General features: G+C 53.7%; 1 protein-coding gene across 10 annotated transcripts in view; it reads right to left on the bottom strand.

The window, feature by feature from the left end:
* NTNG2 (netrin G2) overlaps positions 1-15374 on the bottom strand; it is an 82486-nt gene that overhangs the window by 53838 nt on the left and 13274 nt on the right. For 2 of the 10 annotated variants that reach the window (XM_063649976.1, XM_063649977.1), the window contains exon 2: positions 1191-1313. The exons of the other annotated variants lie outside the window; for them this stretch is intronic. The gene's annotated coding sequence lies outside the window, so the exon portion shown is untranslated. The remainder of the gene's footprint in view (positions 1-1190; positions 1314-15374) is intronic. 10 annotated transcript variants of the gene reach the window in all.

Genomic DNA, 15374 nt, shown 5'->3' with positions numbered 1-15374 from the left:
GAAATCGCCAGGGTGTCCCAGGCAGGGCTCTGTGGTTTGTGGAGGGATGCATTGGCTCACTCCCTTAGCCGCTCCCCAGCTCCACAGGCTTGGGCGAGTCCCCCAATTTCCTTGAGCCCAATGAGGCCCAGGACATGCTACCCTAAAACCTTCTTTTTTTTTTTTTTTTTTTTTTTTGAGATGGAGTCTCACTCTTTCGCCCAGGCCGGAGTGCAGTGGTGCTATCTCGGCTCACTGCAAGCTCTGCCTCCTGGGTTCATGCCATTCTCCTGCCTCAGCCTCCCAAGTAGCTGGGACTACAGGCGCCCGCCACCATGCCCGGCTAATTTTTTGTATTTTTAGTAGAGACGGTGTTTCACCGTGTTAGCCAGATGGTCTCGATCTCCTGACCTCGTGATCCGCCCGCCTCAGCCTCCCAAAGTGCTGGGATTACAGGCTAAAACCTTCTTAAAATATTTTAGGCTGGGCACAGTTGCTCACGCCTGTAATCCCAGCACTTTGGGAGGCCAAGGCGGGCCAACCACCTGAGGTCAGGAGTTCAAGACCAGTCTGGCCAACATGGTGAAACCCTGTCTCTACTAAAAATTAAAAATAAAAAATAAAAAATTAGTTGGGCATAGCGTTTCGTGCCTGTAGTCCCAGCTACTCAGGAGGCTGAGGCATGAGAATCATTTGAACCTGGGAGGCAGAGGTTGCAGTGAGCTGAGATCACACCACTGCACTCCAGCCTGGGTGACAGAGTGAGACTCCGTCTCAAAAAAAAAATTTTTTTTAAGCTGAAGCGATTTGAGAAAACCACAGAAGCGGAAGGTCACTCTTTGACCTTCCCCTTCCCTTCTTCCCTGAAGCAGGACATGAGGCTCATTTGAGAGGTGCCCTCCCAATGCCCAGAGGAAGGAACATTCTCATCTCCAAAGATGCAGGGTCACAGAGAGGGACCTGGACACACAGGCCTTGCAAAATTCCTGCCAGTTTTCACCAGGAGATGATACTTTTTTTAAGCCAATCATACTTCTCCATGACTATTTCTCCATTAAACCTAGCATACAAAATAGATGTTCACCAACGTGTTGGGTCTTCATTCCTTATGAAAGCTCCCATGAGGCCAGGCAACACAGGGAGATGCCATCTCTACAGAAAAAAACCTCAAAAAACAAAAAATAAAACTAGCCGGGCATGTCGGCACACACCAGTGGTCCCAGCTACTTGGGTGGCTGAGATAGGAGGATCCCTTGGGCCCAGGAGGTCGACGCTGTAGTGAGCCATAACTGTGCCAACTGCACTCCAGCCTGAGTGACAGAGCGAGACCCTGTCTGAAAAAAAAAAAAAAAAAAGAAAACCTTAAAGCCTTTTTCACATAAAACTTATATTAAATCCACTCATATGCTTTGGTCGTGTTAATCTGTCATTTATGATGTGGCCTCAGCCACTAACATAGGATGGGTGAGGAAGAGATCTTTCTCCTCCCTGAGAGCCTCAGCTTCTCAGTTGGAGGGGAGGCTTCATGCGGGCAGCGACCACATCTGATCCTGTCCCGCTCCAGCCCCAGCCCCCAGCCCTCCTCAGGGACTCGGGAAATCTTCGGAGAATGAATGAACGCTCAATGAGGTTACTAGCACTGGCTTCACAGGGTTGTCATAGGAATGATGCTAGGTGCACCATGGCAAGTGCCTCGGTGGTGCCGGCTCACAGGTGATGAATGCTGGGAGAACATTCATGGCCACTGTCTGGCCTGGTGCTTCAGCAAACAGCAGGCCCCACCGTTAGGGAGCATGTCTTCCACCTCGGCCCTGTGCTGGGCGCCCTGTGTGCGTCAACCCCACATCCCACGCTCCCAGGGATCCTGGAGAGTGCGATCCTTAGGAAACTGAGACTCGGAGAGGCTGAGCAATGTCCCAGGGTCATGTGGCTTGGCAGCAGCTGAGGTGGGACAAGAAGCCAGGGGATGGCCCGCTGAGCAGGGCCCTGAGACAAATTGGGAAATGGTGCCCTTCACCCAAAAGGGAAAGGACACCGCTGCCTGGGCCACACTGTGCTCCCGCAGACTCGGGTTCCACGGGGAGGCAGGCGGCATGTCTCTTGACACCAAGGGGCATGGGCAGGCCTGGGGAACAGTTTAGCAGCTGACAGATTGTTTTGAACCTGTCTGCTGATTTGCCAGCGGAACCCTTCTCATCCTCAGCCCCTCAGCCTCACGAGGACGGGAGGCTGCTGCCGCATCCAAGGTGGAAGGCTGGAGGCTGCCCAGAAGAGGCCGTGGGTGTGGGTGCCCAGGTAGAGGGCCAGGACTCGAGCACGAGGGAAGCAATCGTGGGGGAAGGCAAGGAAAGGCAGCCGAGCTAGCCCCACCCTACTCCTTGGACGTGGCCTCTGCCATCTCGGGGGAAACCCTATGGCTTGGGCAGGTGCATAAATCAATAGGTGCCCTGACCCGTGGGGCCATGGAATTAGGACTCAGGGGACTGCCCCTAACACCATGTGTGAACTTGATCGGGTCCTTGCCCTGTCTGTGCCTTGGTTTCCCCATTCACGAAACGACCAGGCAGGAGTGGGCTGTCTGCCTCTGACCCTGACATCCTAAAGTCTCAAGTTCTGTGTGTTCCTCAGGCCCCCGTGCTGCTAGGGAGGAAGGGCACAGAGACACATCCTCCTCCTTTGACTCCATGGAGAAAGCCGGGGTGCTGGGGGAATTCTCCTTAACAGATTACTTCCTATTTATTGGTAAGAAAAGTTGCAGAGGGGATAAATTATTAACAAAGTGGAAACGGAGATTCTGTTCAGAGGTGATTCTAATCCTAGCGGCCCTGACGGTCTCCAACTCTCTGAGCTCTCCCTCCCTCCCTCCCTCTCTTTTTCTGTCCCTCTGTCTCTCTCTCTCTTGCTCCCTCTCGCTCTGTGTGTGTGTGTTTCTCGTTCTCCTTCTATGGTTTCATTGATCGCTGTTCCTCTTGCTCTCTGTGCTGCTAACTCCTTCCCCAGCGTTCAGGCTTCTCTCTCCTTCCCTTTCCGGATTCTCTTCGTGCACAGGCCCTGGACGACAGACAGCAAGGTCACCCTCCCCGCTCGTGAATCAGCGTAAACTGACCTGGCATTTTAGGGCTGGAGCTGCAGCTGGCCAAGGCGGCTTTTCTGTTTTGTTTTCTGGTTGGAGCAATTTTCCTCCCAGCTCCAAGCAATTACTCAGGCAAGGGCAGGCAAGCGAGCCTCCGAGCCTCCACACGCTGCCTCCCCAGGGACTCGCTGGTCCCAGCAATGAGCCTCCCGAAGCCACGGCGACCGCCCCCGCTCCTCCCCCAGGGGGGCCACAGTAGGCATCACCTGGGCACAGGTCCACCTTGAACCCAGAGTCTCTGGCCGCCTCTCAAACCTGCCTTGGCTCAAAAGCAGACCCAGAAAATGCATCTCAGTTCCTTGGTTGCTCAGAGTGGCTCTCGTCGCCGCCCCTCACCCCGCATTATTTGGGAGGAAAGGGAACACTTTAGGCCTTTCAACCCTGCCCACAGTGTTCCTCCTTCCAGAACCTTCTGTGACTGTGAACTCTGGGAGAGCAGGGGCCTCGCCCACCTTTGCGCCACACTCCCAACAGCTGTTTGCACGCAGCGGTATTTGACAAACATTCCCTAACCGAGCAAGGACCTTCTGCAGTGGCTCCAGGCAGTTCCATGCAGGTAGGACGCTGCCTGGGGGAGAGGCGATGGGCACCCGCGGGCCTCGCTCCGCTTTGGGGATGCTGTTCCAGCAGAACGACTGCTTAGTCTTCTTACCCCAATTTGGGTTGCCCCCACAGAACGCCCTGAAATCCTTTCGGAGGACCTGAGGGCATTGGGCTGCCCTGATGGGCGAGCTGCCCAGGAGAGGGTCTACTGGGAAGCCAAGGTCAGAAAGCAAGGATGAAATGCCAGGCCTGGCGTGGGCACCCACTGCTCATCAGGACCGCAGACCCCTGAATGACTGATCTCCTCTGTCAGCTGAACTGCCAGAGTGTGGTGCCATGGCTCTGGCTAGACAAGGGCTAATCTCTCCAGGAACTTAAAAATGTATTATTGTTTTTTTAAAGGACACATTCTGCTTTGCCCTGGGCATATGTGGATTCTTCCCACAGCCAGATTTCCAGGAATGTTTGGGGCAGGAAATTCCATCCCAGCTGAAGAGTGCCCATGCATCCCTGGGGCCCCCCACAGGCGACTGACAAAATGGACCAGACACGTGGGCAAGGCTCCCATGGACCAGACATATGGGCAAGGACAGACACATGTCTGTCTCAGACAGGGCAAGGCTCCCCTTCTCTTGCATACCTCTAGCGACAGGGGTTTTATTACCACAGAAGGTAGATAGGTCAAACCCCACTGCTCCCTCCTTGGAGTGTGGGGCTGAAATTTGGCGGATGCTTTGCATCTTTTCTTCGTCCTAGGTTCCCTATTTTTCTCTGGCTATGCTGTAAACATTTTCTAATTGATTAGAAAAAGGAGAGAGGGAGGCTGGGTGAGGCTAGGCCCTCCTCCTTCCCCACACCAGGAGCTCAGTGATCCTCAAACACTTCCCTACCAGGGCCAGCGGGAGTGCTCAGCCGCTGCTGCTCCTCCTCCTTTCCCTCCTCCTCCTCCTCCTCATTGCACACACAGGGGCTCAATCTGGCGCCTCCCTTCCTACCCGCTCCCTAGTCAGGGCTTCACTGGCCACCCAAACAGCTCAACACTTTCATACTTTTTAAAAAAGTAAATAAAAGGAAAGGAGAGATGGAAGGACGAAAGAACGGGAGAGAAGAAAAGGGAAAGAAAGATAAGGGGGCGGGTGGGGGAAGGGCACCGGGAAGAAGAGGGCTACATCCGGAGAAGCCCAGGAAAGTGCATTATTGATTCAGGACTTAGAAAATGCTTAGAGAGTAGGAACAGCGCCCTGCTCTTTAAAAGCTTGTGCAAAGCATAAGCTAGACCCAGGCAGCCTTCCCAAAGAGGGCCCACTCTGCCGCCATGAATATTTTATCACGGAGGGAGGAAAAAAGTGGCTGTGAGGGTTTCAGTGCTGGGGTGGGGTGAGGGGCAGGCCCCCCTGGCTGGGGCGCTTGGTAGCTGCCTCTCCTCGGATCCCCTCCGCAGATCCTGGGGGCCTTTTCTGGGCCCCCTCTCCTCTTCTCTGAGAGCTGCCCTGGGCTTTCTTGCTGATCAACAGGGCCTCAGCCAGGTTCCAACAGAGGCCCAGGCTGGGGAAGGGGGTCGGGGGGAAGCATCAGCTGAAAGAGGTTTCCAGATGGGCTGAGAGTGAAGCCTGGTCCCCAGCAGTGGTTTCTCCTAAAGGCTCACTCTGTTCTCCCCTGCCCCACCTTGGTTGGGGCCTCCACCGACCCCTCCAGCCTCCCCACCCCCAGCCCATTCTCAGCCTGCAGCCAGACGCCCTTCTCTTCATAAAACATCCACGTTGTCTCCTGCTCCTCCTCAGAGCCCCAGCACCTTCCCCTTCTTAAGTCCAAACCCTGGGCCTGGCTCTGCCACCAGCTCTGCCTCTCTCTCGTGTCTTTCCGGCCTTGTTTTCTTTGAGACAGAGTTTCGCTCTTGTTGTCCAGGCTGGAGTGCACTGGTACGACCTTGGCTCACTGCAACCTCTGCCTCCCGGGTTCAAGTGATTCTGCTGCCTCAGCCTCCCAAGTAGCTGGGATTACCGGATGTGCCTCCACACCTGGCTAATTTTGTATTTTTAGTAGAGACTGGGTTTCACCATGTTGGTCAGGCTGGTCTCGAACTCCTGACCTCAGGTGATCCACCCGCCTCGGCCTCCTAAAGTGCTGGGATTACAGGCATGAGCCACCATGTCTGGCTTCTGGCCTCGTTTTCTACTGGCCAGTCTCTCCCACCTTTTGGACGCCCCCTCCACCCCCCTGAGCTTTCAGGTTGAGCCACCTTCTGTCTGCAGCTCTCCCTCCAGCCTTTTGCAGGTGTCTGCTTAAATTTCTCTTCCTCAGGGAAAACACCCCTGGCCACTGCCCCCCAGTCCCAGGGGAACGCTGGGTCACAGTTTTCCCCAGTGGCTTCTTCGGTTAATGACGGGTATGTCCCTTCCCCACTGTGTGCTCCAGGAAGGTAGGGGCAGAGCCTGACACAGCCGAGTGACTCCCCCTCCTCAACCCCTTCCCTCTCCAGGTGTTCCATACTCAGAACGAGGTCTTAGGAGCAGACACAGCACCCGATGGACGGGGCCTGCCCCTGAGAACAGCCAGAAGCTGTGACTTCCGAGGGTTTCTTCCTGCTGGTCTCTGAGGAGTTAAGGGGCAGCGGGGCCGAGGAAAGAGTAAAGTCACTGGGTCTGCCCACACCTGGGGACACCTGGACAGGTACACCCCTCTGTGGATGAACCCTGGCCGGCGGTGGGGGGTGGGTGCGTGTAGTGAGGCTGGGCGGTAAGTTTCATTGATTATTCATTCACTTATTCATCAACTATTTGTGAACATCCTTCGTGCGCCAAGTAGCCCCAGAGAAGCAGCTCTTAGATTTGGCCACCCATGAAAACATGACAATACTTGGGGACGGGAGGGGTGTGTCAACATTCCTGGGCCCTAAGGTCAGAAATTCTACTCCAGATTGAAAGCTAACAAACAAACCAACAAACTAACCAATCGAGTAATTAACCAATCAACTAACCAAAACCCTCAGCAGGTGACTCATATGTGCGACCAGGTTTGAGAGGCTGGTCCAGGTGGCCCAGGGAAGGGCACCCACACGATGACACTGTTCCTATTATTTTACCTACAGGTGGGGAAGCCAAGGGCCCCCGAGCCAGGCGCTTGCTCAAGGTCACACTTCTGGTGACTCGGGCACTTTGCTCCCTTTTGGGAATGTCGACCATTCTGCTGTGTCCACCAGAGAAGTCACCTGTGTCCTGGTCCCCATGAGTGGCACAGATGACAAGCCCTGGAGGTGACGGGCTGGGGCAGTCAGAAGGCTTCCTGGGGGAGGTGGGATTTCATCCGGACTCAGGACAGGTGGAGGGAGACTTGACTAGTCTGGGAGGATGGTGCTCTAGGTCGACTGAGCAAAAGGCCAGGCCGGACACACAAAAAACTGCAGGGAGCAATGGGTTAACGCATGCACGCTGCTGAGCCAGGAGCTTGGTGGGGAGCACAGGAGAGAAGGCCAAAGGGAGGCTGGGAGCCAGATGGGCAGCTTGACATTAAGCTGCACCAGGGAGAGCCCTAATGCTGGCCGGCCCCCCTCCTTCCAGGAAGACAGGTGAAGAGCCTGGGAACAAAATGTGAGGGCTCAGGTGGCCCTCTCCCAAGCCTGGAGAGCTGGCACCCCTTGGCACCCAGGAAGCCAGAAGGAGGACGGAGCACCTGCAGCTCAGATGTGAGAGAGGCTCCGAGAGAGCTGAGGTAGGCCATGGAATTCTCTTCCTCCTGGTCTTTCAGTTTTAAGACGACAAGATACTTCAGGCTGGAAGGGCTCCAGGGCAGGCCCAGGAGAGGTTTCAATCCGTGCTTCTCAAACTTGGCTGTGCACTGGGACCACCTGGGGAGGTTTAATGCCTCCTCCTGCTGGGCCGCCCAGAGAGGCTGCTGAAGCTGGTCTGCGGGGCAGCTGAGGCAGGGGGGGAATGAAAAGCTCCCAGGCAAGTCCAGTGTGCACCCCGGCTGAGAGGCATCCAAGTGGCTCGGAGGGCAGCCCGGTCCCTGCCCGCTCTGCTCCTGGTGGGGTCATAGCTGCCCACTGGGCTTGAGGCCTTCGAGAAGACTGCCCCAAGTGTTGGGAGATGGAAAAGAGCCACAAACCCTGAAACCTCCCTTTCCTGCTGGGAGACAACCCATACCCCGTACCCAGGGCTGCAGTTCTCAGCTGATGCCTGAGCCCCTTGGGGGAGGGTCCTGGGCATCACGGCTAGTCAGGGCTGATGAGGCACAGCGTCCACCCGAGGTCGTGGCTGCTGCCTCCAGGACCCCCTGGGTGGGACAGTTTTCCACTTTGGAGTGGGCAGAGACAGCAAGGAAGGCCACCCAGCCCCCCACCCGCTTGGGCCTCCTCCTTCCCGTGTCCCTCCTCTAGGCTGAGAGGCGGCCAACCCAGTGCAGGGGCGGGGAACTGGGCAGGAGGGTAGGGCTGCCCCGTGCCAAGCAGACAGGCCTGGAGCCCTCCCTTGGCAGACACCACACTCCTCCACCCCCTGCACCCTCCACCCTCTATTTTTAGGCCCATTATTGTCCATTGTTGGGTACAATTTTTTCCCCACTCCTTCCCCAGAAAAACAATCAGGTTCCTCCAGGCAAAGCCATCTCGCCTTCCCCAGAGCTGGTGCGTGGGAGCACGTTCGCTGCCAAATAGACATGAAATAAGTGAATTATCAAGTAACTGGATTAGCAGACTCCATCGTGTCTCAAAGGGCAGGGGGTGGGGAACACCACCGTCACTCCTCCGGGCCCTCCCTTCTCTGGACTGCCGGGGTGTGCTGGGGGAGGAGAGGCTGACAGGGACAGTATGCTCACCAGCACACATGGCTGCACGCACGCACACACACACAGATGACAGCCGCCTCCGTCTATCAGGCGCTTTCTGAGATCCAGAGCGACTCGTGTCAGCTGAGCAGCCTGTTTAGGAACCTGGATGCCGGGCTGGGCGGCCCAGGCTGGAGGTGCCAGGCTCCTCTACTTAGAAGCTGTGTGGCCTTGGGCAAGTGGCTTAACTTCTCTGAACCTGAGATTTCTCATATTCAAAACAGGTCTAAATACAAGCTCTACCTTAAGTCTTCTGTGAGAGTTCAATGAGCTATAGCTTAGGTTAAGGGCTTGGTATACATGAGGCACTCAACAAATGTTCAATGTTTCTGCTCTGAGGAGGAGAAGGATATAGAATCAAGAAAGTCTGGCTATGGCCAGGCATGGTGGCTTACGCCTGTAATCCCAACACTTTGGGAGGCTGAGGTGCGCAGATCACTTAAGGTCAGGAGATCAGCCTGGCCAACATGGTGAAACTTTGTCTCTACTAAAAACACAAAAATTAGCCAGACATGGTGGCAGGTGCCTGTAATCCCAGCTACTTGGGAGGCTGAGGAAGGAGGATTGCTTGAACTTGGGAGGTGGAGGTTGCAGTGAGCCAAGATCATGCCGCTGCACTCCAGCCTGGGTGACAGAGCAAGACTCCGTCTCAAAAAAAAAAAAAAAAAAGAAAAGAAAAGAAAAGAAAAAGAAAAAGAAAACAAAAAAAAAAAAAAAGAAAGTGAGCCCAGGAGTTTAAGACCAGCCTGGGCAACATGGCAAAACCCCATCTCTACAAAAATACAAAAATTAGCCAGGCATGGTGGTGCATGCCTATGATCTCAGGTGCTCAGGAGGCTGAGGTGGGAGGATCACTGGAGCCCAGGAGGTTGAGGCTACAGTGAGCCAAGACTGCATCGCTGCACTCCAGCCTGGGTGACAGAGTGAGACCCTGTCTCAAAAAAAAGAGAAAGTCCTCAGACAATTGGACCAGACAATTACAGGAAACCAAACCCTGATTTCCCTGAGGGTAAAAGAGCCCCCAGAGGACAGAACCTGCTCAGGCCAGGTGATTGACCGAAAGTGACCACGGATGCACTCAGAGTAATCTGGGAAGTCCCTGAAAGTGTTTGCAACCTTATGTGTGTGTGTGTGCCTGTGCATGAGCCCAGTGTTTGCACACACGTGTGCACACGCGTGGTTCTGGGAAGAGCACCGTGGATTCTCACATGGGACCACGACCATTAAAAGTGAGAAGCTCCCGCTCCAGGGTTTTCTGGGTTGGTTCCCTGCATTTCTCCCCTCTGGGTCTTCCTGGATGCATCTCTATCTTTCTCTCTCTCTCTCTCTCCATCTCCCTGAAGCAGAATCTGTGGGTACAGTGGGACTCTGAGGTTGACCTTCAGACTCCCTCATTTTACAGGCAGGAAGTCTATACCCCGAAATGGGAAGAGACTTGCCCGGGGCCACCCAGCTCCTGGCAGCCAGTGCCCGGGGTAGCCCCGTCCCTAGGAGCTGAGCCCCAGGACAGTGCCAGCCCCAGAACTGTGGGCAAAGGTTTTGGATGGTGCCTGGCTGGGGACAGGGGCAGAGACAAGGTACGCTCTGGATAACAGGCTTCTCCACGTGCTGCCACCTGCTTTTGGCCATCTCTTGATCCCCCAGAGGGAGGGACACCTCCCAGAAGGACACCGCCCCCGCTGCAGGCTGGCAGCAGAGGATGGCCTGCCTTGGCGGAGGGCAGGAGCGCCGTGGTCTCATTTCTCATTGGTCTCTTTTTCACCTTTTGCCCAACAGCAGACTTCTGCTCCGGCCAAGGGAAAATGCCTGGTCGTGTTTCATTTCCTCTTATTTCCCCAGCCGACTCTTGGAGTCAAGTGGACGAATGACTTGGGCAGCAGGAGGGAGGTGGAATGAGGGGCTGAGGAGGCCCAAACAGTCCCCAAGGGACCCAAGACAAACTGCCCTGGGAGAGAAGGATGCCAGGTCCTTGAAGACAGGCCTGAGTCCCTTTCCACAGGGTGGGCAGTTCTGGAACACTCCAGGGTTAGATTCATAGGGATCCACACACCTGGATATTCCAATACAATTCCCTCCTGCCAACGAGACCCCAAGAGGTCAGGGGACCCCTCTGTGGCTGCCCAGTGAGATCCCAGCCCTGCTAGCTCTCAATTTCAGAACGACCATTTGGACTCCTGTCTGACAGAAGGCAGGACAGGACAGTGACGGAGGCCCTGGAGACCGATCCTAGTTTTGGCTGTGCAAACTTGGGTCAACGTCTCCACCTCCCTGCACCTTCCTCTCCTCATCTGCACTCTGACCTGGCTCCGTCCTGTTACGAGAGGGCAAAAAGCTACACACATGGGGTGCTTTGCACAGCGTCTTTCTCTGAATTGCCACCAGTGCATGACACTACGGAAGCACATGTGCCCCAGCCTCTCACTCATGAGCCTCCCAGGCGTCCAGCACACCACTGAAACCCAGCGCCATGATTGCTGGCATTGCAGCGATGGCCAGCATTCCAGCCACCATCCTACCCGGCCTTGCCCTCCTGGCACAGAGCACTCTTTCTGTCCACTTTCTGTGATGCTGCCACCACAGAGAAGACCACGGCTGGCAGGTGGGCTTAGGGGACACTCTTGATCCCCTCAGGGCCCCCAAGATCCGGCTCTGAGCCATGCCAGAGTCACCAGTAGTGACACATAGGTGAGAGCTCACCTAAGCAGGCTTGGAAGTGGATGTATCACCCTCACTGACCCTGAAGAGGCAGCTCCGGCCCCCACTGGCTGCAGGTGGCATTCAGGCAGGCATCCCGTGTCCCCCACCAGATGCCATCACGTGAAGTCAGATCCAGGGCATGTGTAGATGGACAGAGACCTGGTTGGGGAGGGCCCCTGTCCTGATGGCTCCAGTCTACCTCTGGGAGAGCCCTTGGCCTGGGGTGGAGCCTCCAGGGTCTGAAGTTCCTCATGGTGGGCTCAAGGAAGTCACTCTAACCCTCTGGGCCTCAGTTTCTCCTTCATAGGAAATGAGAGGGGATGGGCCTCATCAGTAGTTTTTTTTTTTGGAGACCGAGTCTCTCTCTGTCGTCCAGGCTGGAGTGCAGTGGCACAGTCTGGGCTCACCGCAACCTCTGCCTCCGCCTCCCAGGTTCAAGCAATTCTTCTGCCTCAGTCTCCTGAGTAGCTGGGACTACAGGTGTGCACCACCACACCCAGCTAATTTTTTTTTTTTTTGTATTTTTAGTAGAGACGGGGTTTCACCATGTCACCCAGGCTGGTTTCGAACTCCTGAGCTCAGACAATTCACCCGCCTCGGCCTCCCAGAGTGCTAGGATTTACAGGCGTGAGCCACCACACTTGGCCTAATCAGTGGTTTTATATTGTCTTCACAGGAGCCCAGGACTTCCTAGTGGTGGACTGGGGAACTCAGCGGCCTGGGGCAGGGCAGGGGGACACCAGCCACTTGCTTCTGGGGTCCCCTTTCCCGGGAGCAGTCAATTTTACTGTAATATGCTTATTGACGTTGGGGTTTTTCTGGCCTTAGACAATCTCCAGCATGCCTTCTAAGTTGTGTGTCTCTATTTGAAATGCTGGATAATTATCTGCAGCATTTATTAAGTACCTACTACATGCAAGCACTGACTGTGGGACAAAGAAGAGGACAGAACAGTGCCTGGCTGCGTGGGAGAGGGACGGAGGTGGAGTGGAGGCTGAGGAGGTATTTGGAGGCCAGAGAGAAATTACAGCATCTCCTTCCAAGGACCCTGCTCTGAGAATCCAAGTGCACATCCCAGCCTGAAAGAGGGAGAAGAAAATGAGGGTGCGGAGAGGGAGGGGAGGATAACCGTTTGGGTTTTTCCCCTCCTCAGGCATCACTGTGGCCTAGTCATTAAATGACTGGGATCTGAGATTGAGCCTTGACTTCACTCAGTTTTGGAGTCTCAGTTTCCTCATCTATAAGATGGGCACAACAGGAGAGTAATCGTTTCTACTGTGCAGAATATCCAGGAGGGTTTCATGAAGTAGTGCACATAGAATGCTCGATGCTTCAGAGGAATAGATTTGAGGCCAGGCGCGGTGGCTCATGCCTGTAATCCCAGCACTTTGGGAGGCCGAGGTGGGCAGATCACTTGAGTCCAGGAGTTTGAGATCAGCCTGGCCAAATAGTGAAACCCCGTCTCTACTAAAAATACAAAAATTAGCTGGGCTTGGTGGCTGGTGCCTGTAATCCCAGCTGCTTGGGAGGCTGAGGCAGGAGAATCGCTTGAACCCGGGAGGGGGAGGTTGCAGTGAGCTGAGAGCGCACCACTGCACTCCAGCCTGGGTGACAGAGCAAGACTCTGACTCCAAAAAAAAAAAAAACCAAAAAAAAACCCAGAGATTTGAGAGTCCAGAAGTAAGTGCATAGATTATGCTCAATTGATTTTTGATGAGGTTGCCAAGAACATTTAGTGGGGGAAGAATAGGCTCTTCAACAAACAGTGTTGGGGAAACTGGATCTCCACATGCAAAAGAAGAAAGATAGACCTTTTCTCTTACACCAGATAAAAAAATTAACTCAAAATGGATCAAGGACCTAGATGTAAGAGCTAAAACTATAAAAGTCTTAGAAGAAAATATGGGGATAAATACTGTTGACCTTGGATTTAGCAATGGTTTCTTAGATATGATACCAAAAGCACAAGCAACAAAAGAAAAAAATACATACATTGGAGTTCATTAAATTTAAAATAGGCTGGGCACAGTGGCTCATGCCTGTGGTCCCAGCACTTCGGGAGGCCCAGACGGGCAGATCGTTTGAGGCCAGGAGTTCGAGACCAGCCTGGGCAACATGGTGAAATGCTGTCTCTACTAAAAACACAAAAATTGGATGGGTGTGGTGGTGTGTACCTGTAATCCCAGCTACTTGGGAGCTGAGGCAGGAGAATGATTTGAACCCGGGAGGTGAAGGTTGCAGTGAGCCAAGATCGCAACACTGCACTCCAGCCTGGGTGACAGAATGAGACTCTGTCTCAAAACAACACAAAACAAAAACAAAAACAAAAAAATGACTAATAAGCACACTGACATCATTAGCCATCAGGGAAATGCAAATCAAGACCATAATGAGATACTGCCCCACACCCACTAGGCTCATCCTAATAATACAAAACAAAGCCAGAAAATAACAAGTGTTGACAAGGATTCGGAGAAACTGGAACTCTCGTACATTGCTGGGAACGTAAGAGGTGCAGCACCTGTAGAAAACAGTTTGGTGGTTCCCCAAAAAGTTAAACATAGAATTACCTTGTGACCCAGAAACTCCACTTTTAGGTAGACAGCCAAGAGAAATGAAAACATACACACATGCAAAAACTGAGACCCAAACGTCCACAGCAGTATCACTCCTACTAGCCAGAAAGCAGAAGCAGCTCAAATGTCCATCAGTTAGGAAACGGATACACAAAATATGGTGTGTCCACATGATGGCATATTATGCAGCCATAAACAGGAATGAAGCACTGAGTCATGCGACAATGTGGACAGACCTTGGAAATATTTTGCCAGTGAAGGAAGGCCATCACAAAGAGCCTCATATTGTCTGATTCCATTTGTATGAAATGTCTAGCATAGGTAAATTCATGGAGACAAAAAGTAGACTCGTGGTTTTCAGGGGCAGGGGAAGGAGATGGGGAGTAACTGACGGGTGCGGGGTTTTCTACTGGGGTGATGGAAATGTGTTGGGACTAGGTAGAGATGCTGGTTGCACAACATTGTGAATGTACTGAATTGCATATTGTAAAATAGTTTAAAAGGCAAGTTTTATGTTAGACACAATAAGACTTTTTTTTTTTTTAAGAGATGGGGTCTCACTACATTGCCCAGGCTGGTCTCAAACTCTTGGCCTCAAGTGATCCTCCTGCCTCGGCCTCCCAAAGTGCTGGGGTTATAGGTGTGAGCCACTGCACCCGCCAAAACGTTGTTTAACTGGTTAATTTTATGTTATTTGAATTTCACCTGAGTTTAAAAAATGTTTTAAAATCTTTTTTAAAATGCTTATTGCTACGCTGAGGCTGGGGTATACATCTAGGACCCCTCTGTCTGCACTGGAGTCCACCGTTTTGTGTGGTTTTGTCTCTGACCAATCTGGATTTCCCTAAACTCCCAGAATGTACCTGGCAATCAGCAGGGAACATTGAATGAACTGGTTAATCCAGCCAAACCCCCTGCTGCTCAGTTGGGGAAACTGAGGCTGGGGGCGTAGCCTCGGTCTCTCAGCAGCCAGGGCCTAGAACTCTGGCTCCCGGTGGCTTTCACTCTGCTCCTGTGCACTACTCCCTCCCCTGCCAGCAGTTGGTGTGTGCTCAGGGAATTAGAAACACATTTTCATATATTTAAGCAAATCTGCTGCTGATGAAAAACAAATCGGATCCTGCAAACCAAAGCCGAACAGAACCGGTTCCTGCATCATCTGCCGTTTCTCCCGTTCCTCATCACCCGGCCCCTCTAGGAAGGAGCCCTGCATCAGCGCTGGCCACAGGGACTCTGGCCAGGTCAGCCCCGGTCAGCGGCCACGGCTCAGCATCCATGTGGTCCAGCCTGGTGAGCTCTGGACCAGCCCCACGGCGCAGGGCTGCCATGTTCTGGGTTCCTCTCAATTGCCCCTCAATTGCCCTCTTGGCCCTCTTGTTCCTTCAGAGCCCGTGGCCTAATCCTTCTTAACCCTAGCGGGTGGTCAGGAGCCAGACACAGGAAGGCTGAACCCCAGCCCCTACGCTCAGTGGACTCTGAGAAGTCTCAGAATATTCACCAGTCAGATGCACAGTAACAGACCTACAGGGGCTTGGTTGAGGTGGGCAGGGGGAGTGGACTGTCTCCTCTCTGTCACCCACGCACTTTCCCCTCGAATCACCCGGCCCCCTTCCCTGCGTCTCTGC

This window comes from Pongo pygmaeus, chromosome 13 (genome assembly GCF_028885625.2).
Source record: "Pongo pygmaeus isolate AG05252 chromosome 13, NHGRI_mPonPyg2-v2.0_pri, whole genome shotgun sequence".
Lineage (NCBI taxonomy): Eukaryota > Metazoa > Chordata > Mammalia > Primates > Hominidae > Pongo > Pongo pygmaeus.
The sequence above is the reverse complement of the archived record's forward strand: the minus strand, read 5'-3'. Positions and strand labels throughout refer to the sequence as shown.